The sequence below is a fragment of the Catharus ustulatus genome, chromosome 3 (assembly GCF_009819885.2).
Source record: "Catharus ustulatus isolate bCatUst1 chromosome 3, bCatUst1.pri.v2, whole genome shotgun sequence".
Classification (NCBI taxonomy): Eukaryota; Metazoa; Chordata; class Aves; order Passeriformes; family Turdidae; genus Catharus; species Catharus ustulatus.
Genome location: NC_046223.1, coordinates 116943738 through 116956747, shown reverse-complemented (window position 1 = coordinate 116956747; position 13010 = coordinate 116943738).

Sequence of the window (13010 nt, the reverse complement as noted above, 5' to 3'; positions counted from 1 at the left end):
TGGAGCTCTATAAAGTTCTGGTGGGTCAGATTATGGGCACTTTGGTCAGTGCCACCCCCGTGTTGGATCATCACAAACATCACCTCAGTGACAGTTGAGCAGGGAGAAATCTCTGCATTCCTGGTATTTGCTTAATAAAATTCTTTTTTTTAAGCAGGAAATTAGTGGTTTAATCTCTACACAAATATCCTTCCAAGAACAGGGGTAAGGGCTCAAAATCCTCCATCCAGCACAGCATGAGTTGGAGATCTTCAGAACTTTCCTGAACAAACTTAGATAGTTTTATTAGAAAATAAAATTTGCATTTCTTCTAGTTTCATCACACAGACCTGAATAAAGAAATACAGAAGCCAACCATATATTTTCTTTAGACAAGGCTTATCCCATACAGCTTTATTTCCTCCCATCCTGTGGAATATTAAGATTTTTTTCTTGCCCCAGCAATAGCCTGTGCTTGCTGGAAGTCACCTCTGCATTTCATGGGCTCTGCCCAGCCCACAGGAAATTAATGAAGTTTAAATGAGGAGCTGCTCCCTCTTGCAGCCCTCTGAGCCTTTTTTTGATTCAGTAAAACCCTGGCAGAGCCCTCCTGATCTAATCACGGGAGCTTGCACTGGGTGATCCAATCACTGCCAAGTTTCTGGAAGTTGGTTTCTCCTCTGATGAAACATTTAAAGGTGTGAACTTTTCAGGGGCTGGCTGATGGCTCTGGGATCTCATTTGGGGAAGGCAGGAATAAAATGCTGTGATTTTCTACAGATTTGAGCTGTCTTCAGCCCCTCTGTGAATCCTGATAGCCTGTGCTTATTTCTGCTCTTACCTACAGGTCTGCACCTCTCTGCCAAGCCTGGCTTGAAGGAATCAGTCAATGCAAATCATCTGGAGGGATGTGCAGCCAGCACATTTTTAAAATCTGTTATCTGCAGACAGATAACACCCAGACTCTTCTCCAACACCTTCCCCAGCCCAGATGTGCACAAATTTACAAAAAGCAGTGGCCATAAACTAAAACACAAGAAGTTCCACCTCGACATGAGGAAAAAATTCTTCATGTTGAGGGTGGGAGAGCACAGAAACAGCTGCCCAGGGAGGGTGTGGAGTTTCCCTCTCTGGACACGTTCCTGTGTCACCTGCTCCTGGCTGGGGTGTTGGACCAGTGATCCCCAGAGGTCCTTCCAACCCTAAAAATTCCATGATTCTGTGGAAGTTGGGCTGAGAACTGATGATTTCACTTCATGGGAGAGTGCAGGCCTTCTGCTCTGCCCACTGTTTTTCCAGCACTGTTGCCCAAACACGTTGTACCCTCAGTCTTTCACATCCCAAGGTTACTGCACCATCCCACCGTGCAGGGAAGAGGCTCCCAGCAGATAACATCACCCCAGTGACTCCCAGAGCTTCTTGAGGTGCTGCTGCCCAGTGTTTGCTCATGTCCTGGCATTGTCCCCAGCCCTGATAACTCCTCTGGTCCAGGCTATCAACTCATCAGCACAGGGCCATCACCAAACCCTAGCCCTGATAGACTTATCCCTAATCCCATTCATGTTTTGATCAGTGGATAAATCCCCGTTTGTGTGGCCAAATCCCTCCTGCCTTGTCTGGGGGCTGGGTGTGGGGATGAATGTCCCCAGAGCCCCCTGGGCTGTGCCACCCCAGATCTGAGATGTGGAGAGCACATCTCAGTCAGGGATCAACCCACAGCCTTTATCACCTTTATTTGAGCAGATGGGCAGCTGAGCTCCCAAAAACAGTGCCATGGCCTCTGCAGAATCAATTGAAAATTGAGCTGGGAATTCCCAAACCTTAAGGACACCCTTCTCTTCCAACACCACCAAGTCAGGATGTTTTTGTGCTGAGCACAGAAGCCTTGGCCAGAGATATTTTCCATCTAAATTCCCAATATCTTTTTGAAGACGTGACCATTTGCTAAGCTTTATTTACCCAGCAACCCTCTCCCAGTCAATGGGGAGGAGATAAGGACATGGAGAGATCTTGATCACATCAGGACAGGACAACAATGGGGTGGAGAAGAAGAAAGAACAAAAAGTAAAAATAAAAGCTCTTGATGATCCAGGCTCCAAGAGAGGCCAAATCTGAAGGGAAGAGTTCTCCCCTAAATAATTCTCTTTTATTTCTTTCACAAATGTCAGTATAAGGCATTTGGGCTCCAGCATCAAACCTGCAGCAGAGAGAAAAAAAAATTAGAGAAGGGGGAAAGAGAAATCAGAAAAAAAAAAAAAGAGAAAAATAGGAAAAAACTCTATATATTTTCCTTCTTTTCTTTATCCCCTCCCAACATGAAAAATATTAAATTGGCCCAAAATTGGAAAAAAAAAAAAAAAAAATTCTATCACCAACAGAAGATGTTTTCACCACATGGTCAATATTGGTGGTCAACTACAAGGGAAGAACACAAAGAGCATTTTACAAAAATTTCTGCCCTGGAAGCCCTGCTGGATCCTCTTCAGATACTTCCCAGTGGTGTCCAAATTATTGTCAGGAACTGGTGGAGAGGGACAGTCCCTGGAGGTGCCCAAGGAATGACTGGAAGTGGCACTCAGAGCTCTGGGCTGGTGACAAGAGGGGGCTCAGTCAGAGGTTGGACTCCATGGTTTGGAGGTTTTTTACGACTTAAATGATTCTGTGATTCCATGATCCTCTGATGTGAACTCGTGGCATCTTAATTCACATCACCTCTGATCTGATGAAATCCCAAGGACAGGCAAAAGGCAGGAAACGAGGCCCAAAGATGTTCTGCACACAACCAACCCCTGGGAAATTGGAGATTCTGGGGTGTCATCAAAACATCCCTGTGATTTAATCCAAATGGGACATGGAATGTGGAAATCAAAGGAGCACAGAACCACGAAATCACTGAATGGTTTGGGTTGGAAGGGACATCAAAAATTATCCAGTTCCACCCCTGCCATGGCAGGGACACCTTCCACCATCCCAGGTTGCTCCAAACCCATCCAACCTGGCCTTGGACACTTCCAGGGATCCAATACTCTGTTATTTCCAAGAGTTTCTTGCCTACAACCTCAAGGACAGAACCAATGTCACCTCTCTGTGATGCTGAGATTTGCTCAAAGAGGAGCCAAGCACAAGAAACATCAGCAAGGGGTGATGGTAAAAACAGGAATCTGATAAAATAAAAAAGCACTGGGGGCTTCTTATATACCCTGGTATTTTGGTAGAGATTTATGATTCTCATATTTTTATTTTTCCATGAAAGAGAAAGAAAGAGTTAAACACAGCCCTGCTATTTTTTGGCTTTTTTTTTCCTTTTGTGTATTTGTTTTTGCTTGCAATTATATAAAATGTAACAACTTTTGCCCCTGTTGTCCTTTTCCCACTGAGCACTGTGAACAGTCAAGGCTTTTTTACTGCAATAAGAAGGCTGAATTCTGAAAATGTTCTTTATTCTCTGTATGAGCCACCCTCCCTCAAAACAAGAAGGAAAAGAATTCAGATTTTTACATCTATAATTAGTAAAATTATCAGAAACATCTTAACTTCTTGCTCAGAGCAGCTCAAGCCCAGCTTTTCTTTTTATTAAAACTGCAATTCATCCAGAAAGGACTTAGAATTTTCTTAAAACAAGCAAACCAAAAAAAGCCCACAATGAAAGTAAAATTCAATTAAATTAATAAGAAAATTGAAAAACAAAACAGCTATTAAACTTTGGATCTTTGTCCAGTCAGAAACAACAAATATTGAACATTACAATAGATTGTTTTTGTATTTCCACTGCTTCCAGATGGAACACAAATGACATTTTTTTTTATTTGAGAGGATTTTCCAATGAGGGGAAAAAAAAGTGCTCCTTAATGAGTTCTACTTTCCTGTGTATTTTCCTGGAGGGAACATTAGACGTGCGGTTTTACCACAGACTGGATGGAAAGGTGCTAAAAATGAACCTTTATTCATTGTCAGAAAAAAAAACAGTTAATCAAGAGCAGGTATTTTGGGAAGGAGGGAGCCCACAGCCATTTCTCCAGGCTGATTTAGGGAATTTTGGGTGTTAAAAACTGGAATATGCCCTGATGCCTCCAGTGTCCTGCTGGAATTACAGTGAGATTTCACAGCTGTTCTGCCAAAAATCCATAATCCTGTGAAAAGGCACAGCACTGGGAGAGAAGGGTCCTGTCCTGCATCTGCTGTCCCCCACAAGCTTTTAATCCCCTTCCCCTTGTCCTCCCAGATAATAAGATTCACCTACCCTGCAGTGCTGCTGGGAGGCTTAGCGTGGTAATCTTTGTAAAGTGCCAGGGGATCTTTTGGAAAAGCGAAAAGAAAAAGAGAAAAAAAATTAAAATGTAAGATCCAGGCTGATTCTGGTGTCATGTGGCCAAGGACTGATTTCCAGGGAGTTACAGATGATCTGTGAATCCCCTTCCAACCCAAGCTCTTCTGTGATTCCGTGGTTTTGTGACAAAGACCAGCCCAGGATCAGCTGTCTCTGTCTGAGATTTCACTTTCATCCTGGGTGCCAGTGAGGGTGACACTGCTGTGACATTTTTCCAGCCCATGGAAAGACCTGTTTGTCCCTCTGAGATGTCTTTGCCTTTCTGTACTGAATAAAATCTGCTTTGTCCACCTTGTCCCTGGTGGGCAGGACGAGATGGGGCTGACTCCAAGCTGCTCTGTCACACAAGTCAAAGGCCAATTTCTGGAGCAGAGAAGGATCCAGGGAGAGCTCAGAGCCCCTTCCAGAGCCTAAAGGGGCTCCAGGAGAGCTGGAGAGGCACTGGGGACAAGGGATGGAGGGACAGGACACAGGGAATGGCTTCCACTGCCACAGGGCAGGGATGGATGGGATATTGGGGAGGAATTGTTCCCTGTGAGGGTGGGGAGGGTCTGGAACAGAATTCCCAGAGAAGCTGTGGCTGCCCCTGGATCCCTGGAAGTGTCCAAGGCCAGGTTGGATCAACCTGGGACAGTGGAAGATGCCCCTGCCCATGAAACTGGATGATCTTTAAGTTCCCTCCCAACCCAAACTTTTCCATGATTCCCTGATTCTGTACAACAGCCAGAACTACACATTCAAGTCCAGGATTCTCCTGTCTCTGGTTGGGTGGCATTTCTGTTCATTTCAACTAAAACCCTCCAAAACTCAAACCAGTGTCCAGGATTCACCCCTCTCCTGCTACACTGCAAGTCTTGGGAATTAAATAATTCCTGACTTGTCCAGTGCATGAAAACTCAGAGGTGCATCAGCTGCCCAACAGATACCAGAGTTTATTAATAATATCAACACTGCAATAATGATCTAAGAACGAGGGTTAATTACGCATAAATTTGGCAACACACCCGAGTATTCTTTCCCCGTGTGCTGCACTGGAGTTCTGCCTGATAACAATATCATTTCCTGATAAAAGGAACTTTCATGTCATTGTGCCTTTTTCAATTACAGCCTGTGGTGTATTTTCCTGCTTTTCCCCATGGATGACAACATGCCACCTTCACCCAGGGTTTCCCATCCTGGCCAGCATTCCTAAGGGGTGTGAAGCCGCAGGATGGGTCCAAAAGCCAAATCCAGACTGGATTGCAGCAGATTTAAGTGAGCATCAACTCTGCTTCTCTCTGGTAGCATCAAAAATACTACCCCAGTCATATTTTTCTTTACAGACCCAAAAGAGGACAAGAAGAAGGAGCAGGGTAATCCTGATGGTAGAAGGAAACTGGGATCTCTATTTGTGCAGCCCTAAGAGTCTCAGTGGCATAGTCAGAATTCCTGCTGCCATGAGTGAGCTGGGGAAGGCTGGAATATTCACTTGGCTGGAGAGCAGTGCAAGGGGGATTTTGGTGGGATATTTCTGGAAAATTGGGTGGATGTTAATTAGGAAATTAAAAAAATCCCATGTTGCTGCCTCAGCTCCAGAAATTGCAGCATAGATGACATGGAAATTAAATATAATCCAAAGGAACTCTGGCAGCACTTTATAGAATCATGGATTTGGGCTTGGAAGTTCAGTGCTTGAAATGTTTAGGTGCATGAAAAATTTTGGCTTCATGGCTTTACTTTTATGTGAATTTTACCTCTTTTCTTTTTTGCTTTCCTCTCAGGAATAACTGGATTAATTCAAACTCAGTGTAGAGATGAGAGACGATTTTTTCAGCTCAGAAAGAACTCAACCACAGAACTCAGTTCTGACACAGCATCTGCCAGGGGTGGGGGATTTGGGTCAGGATTTTTGGCTGCAGTGCACCACTGATTAGTGGTTTATTATTAATTTTGTCTGTTTTTTCTTAGAGTTAGGATTAACAGAAACACGATTGAGACAGTTTTCTTGCATTAGGGCTTGGTTGTTTATTGTTTCTTACTAGAAAATACAGAAAGTTTGACAGTACTTCTGTCTCCTTATGAGAAGTGGAGAAAAATGGCCCCTACTGTAACTACTTCAAGGTCCTTTAAAGCTAAACAGTCTAATAGAGAATTAACACTTAAATTATTTATACTTTTAATTTAATAATTAGATTCCCATGACTCTTAGAGTGACACCAACTAGAGACTACTACTTGAAATCCATTAAGAAGAAGAAAGATGAACAAAGAAAAAGACACTACTCAAAAAATCTCTATTTTGTCTCATACCTATTACTACATTATAGAAACTTTAAATTTAAAAGTCACCACTGTGATTTTTAGCTAATTATTTACATTTAAAAGCCTTCTCCAGGGTTTCAAGTTCAAAGCAGTGTTTTTAGGGGGTCTGTGCTTAGAAAAGCTCTAAAACTCCAGATTTCTGGGATACAACAAGGATTGGCTTTTTAAAATTTTTTTTATTTTTTCAGCACCACCTCCAAGCTCGGCGCGGCATCTCCCCGCACCCGGTGCGCGATGCTCGGGGAGCGCAGGGGCATCGCCTCGGGGTCCGGCCGTGCAGCCCTGCCCTGCCCTTCCCTTCCCTTCCCTTGCCGGCTCCGGCGGGGCTGCCCGGGGCACTGACCCCAGCGCCGGGGAGTCTGGAGCGGAGCCGGCGGCCGCCGCTCGCCGCCGTCAGCCCACACCTCATCAATAGGGGCTGACAGCCCCGGCCCCGCCGCCCCGACGGCACCGCAGCCGGCACGGCACGGCTTGGCACGGGCTGCGAGCAGGGACAGCCCCGAGCGGGGCTGGGGGGAGCGCTGTGCATCCATCCATCCATCCATATATCCATATATCCATCCATCATCCATCCATCCATCCATCCATCCATCCATCCATTCATATATCCATCCATCCATCCATCCATCCATATATCCATATCCATCCATCCATCCATTAATCATCCATCCATCCATCCATCATCCATCCATCCATCCATCCATCCATCCATCCATCCAACCATCCATCCAACCATCCATCCAACCATCCACCCATCCATCCATCCATCATCCATCCATCCATCCATCCATCCATCCATCCATCCATCCATCCATCCATATATCCATATATCCATCCATCATCCATCCGGGATGGGTCTGGGGTGCAGGGAAACCCACAGGGATCCCGGTATTCCCGAAGGGATAGACGCAGCAGCATTGAGAGGGGCAGATTGAGGGGGCTGGAGGGGACCCCACAGTGACAGGTAAGGACGCACAGGGAGTGGTGCAGGAGGGTGAAACACCTTGGTGAGGGAGATACAGACACCTGGGTAAGTGTATGGATAAATAAATGGATATTCTGGCAAATTAGATCGGCGTAAAAGGGAAATAAGATATAGGAATGAGCAGGGAGTTAGAGAGATGTAGGGATAGAGGGATAGAGGGATAGAGGGATAGAGGGATAGAGGGATAGAGGGATAGAGGGATAGAGGGACACAGGGATAGAGGGATAGAGGGATAGAGGGACACAGGGATAGAGGGATAGAGGGATAGAGGGATAGAGGGACACAGGGATAGAGGGATAGAGGGATAGAGGGATAGAGGGATAGAGGGACACAGGGATAGAGGGATAGAGGGATAGAGGGATAGAGGGATAGAGGGATAGAGGGATAGAGGGACACAGGGATAGAGGGATAGAGGGATAGAGGGATAGAGGGATAGAGGGACACAGGGATAGAGGGATAGAGGGATAGAGGGATAGAGGGATAGAGGGATAGAGGGACACAGGGATAGAGGGATAGAGGGATAGAGGGATAGAGGGATAGAGGGACACAGGGATAGAGGGATAGAGGGATAGAGGGATAGAGGGATAGAGGGATAGAGGGATAGAGGGATAGAGGGATAGAGGGATGGAGGGATACAGAGATATAGGGATATAGGGACATAAGGATATATGAATATAGGGATATAGAGATATAGGGATATAGGGATATAGGGACACAGGGATAGAGGGACATAGGGAAATATGAATATAGGGATACAGAGAGATAGGGATATAGGGATATAGGGATACAGAGATATAGGGATATAGGGACATAAGGATATAGGGATAGAGGGAAAGAGGGAAAAAGGAAAAGAGGGAAAGAGGGATAGATGATGGATAAATGGAAACATTGATAGATACGGATAAACACATACATGGATACATGATGGATAAATGGATGTATGGATATATGGATACATGGATAGATGGTGGATAAACGGATACACGGATAGATGATGGATAGATGAATACATGGATAGATTATGGTTTATGTGGATAGATATGGATAAATGGGTGCATGGATAGATGATGGATAAATGGATGTATGGATATATGGATACATGGATAGACGGTGGATAAATGGATCCATAGATAAATGATGGATACATGGATAGATGATGGGCAGTGACACTGACTGAGGTTCCACATTCCCAGTGCTCCAGCCCAGGCAGAGCAGCCTTCCCCGCCTGATGCGCGAGGCTTTTCCAGCCTCTCCGAGCATGGCGAGGGGTTTTCCATCACCGCTCAGTCCCCGACAGCCGGGGTGTCACACCGTTCCACACGGGCGGTTTCACTGTCACTGCGCCCCAGGGCGGTGACAATGACGACAGCAGAGCCACACGCGTGCAGGGCGCTGCGAGTGGGCGACAGGAGCCCGGTGCTGGTGACGCACCCCCTTCATCCCCATCCCCACCGCAGGTGATGCTCGCCCACTCCTCCCCGTGCTGGTGGCCCCGGGGATCCCCCTCCACGGGTGACGTGTGGCCACAGATGTCACGTAGACATCGGTCACACAGCCCCTGTCCCCCTCTGAGCTGGGCTTTCGGGTCTCCCCAGCAATCCAGAGAAATTCAGAGCGCTGAGGTTTTAGGCTCGATTCAGTCGATTTTGGCAGCGCATTGATCCGCGCTGTATTTTCAGTGTTCTCCGGGACACATCTGTCCCCTCCATGCACACACAGTGGCACAGACACGCAGGGCATCACATGCCCTGTGCTTCCCGCTTCCTAGAGATCCCCGTTTCCCAAAAATCCCCGTTCCAGGTGCGTTTGGGGTTTTGCCTGTCACCTTCTCAGCCTCTCCCCAACCTGCTGCATCAGAGCACGGATCGCTGCTCCAAGCAGTTCTGCATCCCATGGATTTATCCCTGAGGAAGTCACCTGTACTTATTTCCACTTGGGGTAAAAAATAAAAGGAGGGGGGAGGTAAAAAAGCAATAATATCATATTTAGGGGTAGAGGGGGTGCTCAGAAAGGATTTAGAAATTCCCCACGATGCTCCTTGCCCACCCTCCTGCCAAGGGCAGTACCTGGCCCGTGGGATGGGGGTGGAGGGCTGGGGGCTGGTGGCATTTTAGGAGCGCTGCCGTCCTGTAAACAGACGTGACGTTTGTTTGGGAAAGTGTCTCTGAAAGGCGTGACCAGGGCTTTTGGTTAATCCGGGGCGGGGGTGGCAGCCACAGCAGGGTCCCCTGAGAGCGGCTCACGGTCCCGCTGTGGTGGGTGGCTGTCGCACTGTCCCCAGTGCTCTCCACAGTGGGGTTTTCCTTGCGCTGGGGTGTCCTGAGAGGTGTCTGTGGGTACGGGGCTCCCAGAGCGGGGAGGAGGGTCCAGGATCTGTCCCCCAGGAGGGCGGGGGGTTCATCCCTCCCCCCAGAGCATTTCCAGCTCGGGATTTCTGCTGGATCAGGAGAGGGCTGGAGGGGACAGCACCCCCGTGTCCATCCCCAGACCCCCAGAAAGGTGGGGACGGGACGGGAGGAGGCGATGCTGGGAGCCTCACCCCCCATTCCCGACCATTCCCCACTCCCAAACCACCCCAAAAATCGGGGCTGCAGCCCGGCTGAGACCCCCCCTTCCCCTTCCCATTGCACCAGCTGCTCTGACACAAACCAGGGGCAGCCCAGAGGTACCCACAGACAGATCCTTATAGATAGATCCCTATAGATAGACACCTATAGCTGATCCACACCGCCCGCAGTGCCACCCAGCCCAAAGCACCGAAATTTTTGGAGCCGATTTCTCCCCTCTCCGCTGTCCCGGTGTAGCCGATCCCCTCTCACAGTCTGTAATTCTCAGATTCCCCCCAGCCCCCTCCTCCAAACCCTTCCCAGCTGCAGCCAAAGCAAGGAATACATTTTAAAAATTAACGCCATACTAATAAAAACCTCAAATACTCCCAAATGGCCAATACGCAGCTGCCGCCGGCCGCATTCATCCCTTTGGCTCTGCTAAAACCACATTTCCCCCGCTGATTTGTCCCTCTATTCTAAATAATTTTTCTTCATGATTCATGATTTTTCAAAAATTCAAATTTTAGCACAGATAAAAATTTAAATTAACTTTCTCCCCTCTCCCCCCCCGCCCAACAATTCCTAAAGTGTTTTCTACTGATTTTTTTTTGTTGTTGTTTTTTTTTTTTTTTTTTGGGAGGGGAAAGGTTTGTTGCTGTTTTATTTTTTTTTTTCCATGCATCAACACCCGGAGCTTTAACTCTAAAACCACCGCAGAACTAAATTCGATACAGGGGGGGAAAAAAGCAAAATAAAACACCCCTAAAAATCAGGCATCGTATCTATTATTTTTTCCTGCCTGAGGCAGAACAGGAGGCTGAAAAGGAGACAGGCAAGGCCGAAGTTTATTCTTCTGGATTAAATTCACACAAATTTCGTTATTCATAAGAAAAAAAAAAAATCTCCACCGTGTGCAGAACAGAGTTTTGGGTTTGGTTTGGGGGTTTTTTGTCGCTGTTCTTTGCTGTGTCCCGGGAGGAATTGTGTCCTAAATCCATCCTCTCCCTGCCGGCTGTTCCTCACCTCTTGGATTTTCGGGATGCGCGTTCCCGGCTCCACCGACCGACAATTCCCGGCAGAAAGAGCCTGGATCCAGCCACGCGAAACAATCCACGGGAATTGCTTTTGTACCTTTTTTCCTGGAAGCAACAAAGCCAAAACAGGTCCTTGAAATCTTCAAATCTTCTCTGCTCCTGGTATTGATGCTTGGGTGGGTTTAATCAGCTTAATTTTTTTTTTTTTTTTTTTAATGAAGAGCTGCTTTTCTGTAGGAATTCAACGAATCTTTAGGAAATCGCTGCTGTGGGAGAGAAAACCGTCAGGAATTTTGCAAAGGAAGGAAAGATGAGTGTCCCGAACCCGGCACATCTGGATAGGCAGCTGCTTCGGGGAAGGGATATAAAAAGAGACATCGATATATTTAATTCTCCTTTCTTCCCCTGTGTGCTGCTAGCCCCGTGCCCATCAGCATATTTTTATATATACATGAATTCATACGTATTTTTAAATATACGCATTTACATGTTTAAATATTATATATTAATTATTTAACATTATAGTTTATATGTTATATATCTATTTTTATATATTTCATAGTTTACGGGAAAATAAACATAGTTACACAGTTACAAACTTACTTTACACATAGTTTATACAAAAACAATACCACGGGGCGCTATAAATTTTAAACAATAAATTAGCACATCTATTTTTGCACACAACACGCATTCCTGTGGATTATAACACACATTAATTCCCGTTTATACTTAATTTTTCTATCGATCTGCATAAAATTACACACTTTTTATTAATTACATATTTTCGCCCGTGTGCTGAAAGTACAAATGCTCACAGTGACATCGTTGCTGATGTTTATTTGTTATGTATTTCCATTATTTTATTTCTATACCGGGCTATAATTATTTTCTTCCCACTATTTGGGATTATCTCCAACTGCATTTTTCCACTTTTTGGGGTTTGGGGAGTCCCTGTATATATAGAATAATGTAAGGACAGAGGATGAGGGGATCCCACATCCCCGGGGACTCATTCCCAACCCTGGAGCATCCCCTGAGTGCTCTCCTCACCTTCCAGCCCCCTTCAATAAATCGCTTCCCCCATCCCCTCTTCCCCACTCCGTCTCTTTCATACGGAAATTTGGAATTTTAATTCAATATTTTCATTTCCAAGCACCAAAATCCGCTGATATCTCCTCTCCAGACTTAAGGTAGGAACCCCAAATTTTCACGGGAAGCTCCAAAGTGTGGGAAATGTTAATGGTGAGAAAGTTATTCCTGGGAAACAGAGCAGTGGGACACCCCCGATGGATGGAGAGAATCTAGGGGGAAACGAGCCCCTGGGAGAGGGGGGGCTGTGGATGGAGGGGTGAATTGGGACCCCAAATTGCATCATCATTAACCTGTAAACCCATCAGAGCAGGAAATGAGTGTCCAGTTTGGGGGGAGCATCCCCAGACTGGCTGGGACAGAGAGGGGACAGCAGCCACCTCCTCCCTTTGTCATTTGGGATCACGATGGGTTGACTCCAATGGGTTTTGGGGGGGTGTCTGTACCTCTCAGAAAAAAAATCTGATTTTTTCTATGAGCCGGGCACAGCCATCCCTGGGGAGCGAGGCTGCCCGGCTGGTGGGGTCGGTTTGAATATCATATTATATTATATATTATATTATATTATATTATACTATATTATATTATATTATATTATATTATATTATATTATATTATATTATATTATATTATATTATATTATATTATATTATATTATATTATATTATATTATATTATATTATATTATATATATTACATATTATTATATTATATTATATATTATAATATAATATTATATATTAT